This window comes from Marmota marmota, unplaced genomic scaffold (genome assembly GCF_001458135.2).
Source record: "Marmota marmota marmota unplaced genomic scaffold, marMar, whole genome shotgun sequence".
NCBI classification, from domain to species: domain Eukaryota; kingdom Metazoa; phylum Chordata; class Mammalia; order Rodentia; family Sciuridae; genus Marmota; species Marmota marmota.
Window position 1 is genome coordinate 30,073,278 of NW_025999977.1, and position 1,226 is coordinate 30,074,503.

Consider the following 1,226-nt stretch of genomic DNA (forward strand, 5'->3'; position numbering starts at 1 on the left):
AAAAAACCAAACAAACAAACAAAACCCTTATTTTGTAAAGAAAGAAAAACAAAAATGGAGGTATGAACTGGGGTGGGTGAGGTTATTAGGTAGCCGGAGGATAGATAGCAGGAAGGTATTGGGTATTTCTTTAGGGAACTGGGAATAGAGGGCACCACAAGAAATGAGAAATTGAAGTGAAGATATGCCTACAGCAATCCTTGTCTGCTTGGAAAATTTACCAATGCCAGCCTTGGCCATCTTTTATTCCAAAGAAATCCATCAAAGCCATGTGAGGAAGGGGAAGGGGAAGGCCTTGGCTGGGTTCTAGAGCCAATTCTGCTACTAACTGCACAAAGTTGGGCATGATCTCTTCTCTCATTGGCCTCCCAGTCTGTAATGAGGAGTAATTAAGCCAGATGATTTTAAGGACCCTTCCAGGTAAGAGGTTTTGTGAAATGACATTAACAAACAGCTGTCATCTATCTATTGTCTATTCCCGTGTCCTCTTCCACCGTCTTTTCCTCAGGTCTGTTGCAGACTGAATGGAGAGGTGAGGACACAGAGAGGGCCTAGCTAGGAAGCATAGTTTGCCAGTTTCCTTCACGTAATTTCTAATCTACTGTATTCTACTCCATTCTCCTGTTTGCTGCAGAGAGCTGTCTCCACACTGGCAAGTACAAAATCCTAAGGGTATAGTCACTTTGCAAGAAAAAGCTCAGCTTTCAATTTTTTAAGCAAACCAAAGATCTAGAAATGTTTTCTATTATTCATCCCTGGGCTGGGTTTTTGTTTTGTTGTTGCTGTTGTTTGTTTTTCCTTAGTAAACACTCCAAACTCCTCATTGCCATCCGTGATGGCACACCATAAATCAACAATCTGGACCCCACTCTGAAGAGGAAGAACGCCTTTCTTGCCCAATGAGTGCACAACAGGCCCTTTGATTGATAAAACTGACAAAGAAAAACACACATGTAGAGAGAATAGCTATTAAATATGCGTGACATTCAAAGTTCAAATTTCAAATTGCACAACTCCTAAAGATTAAAGTAAATCCTTGGCTATGACCCCAAGAAGGCTCCATCCAGCAACACCACCAGATTTCCCTGCACACTCGCAATATGTGAAAATCCCAGAACATTATTTACAGTATTTTGGATTTTTATTTTATCTTTCTGAGCACCAGTTCCCTTAAATGCACACAAACTCAAAAAAAAAAAAAAAAAAAAAAAAAAAAAAAAAAAAAC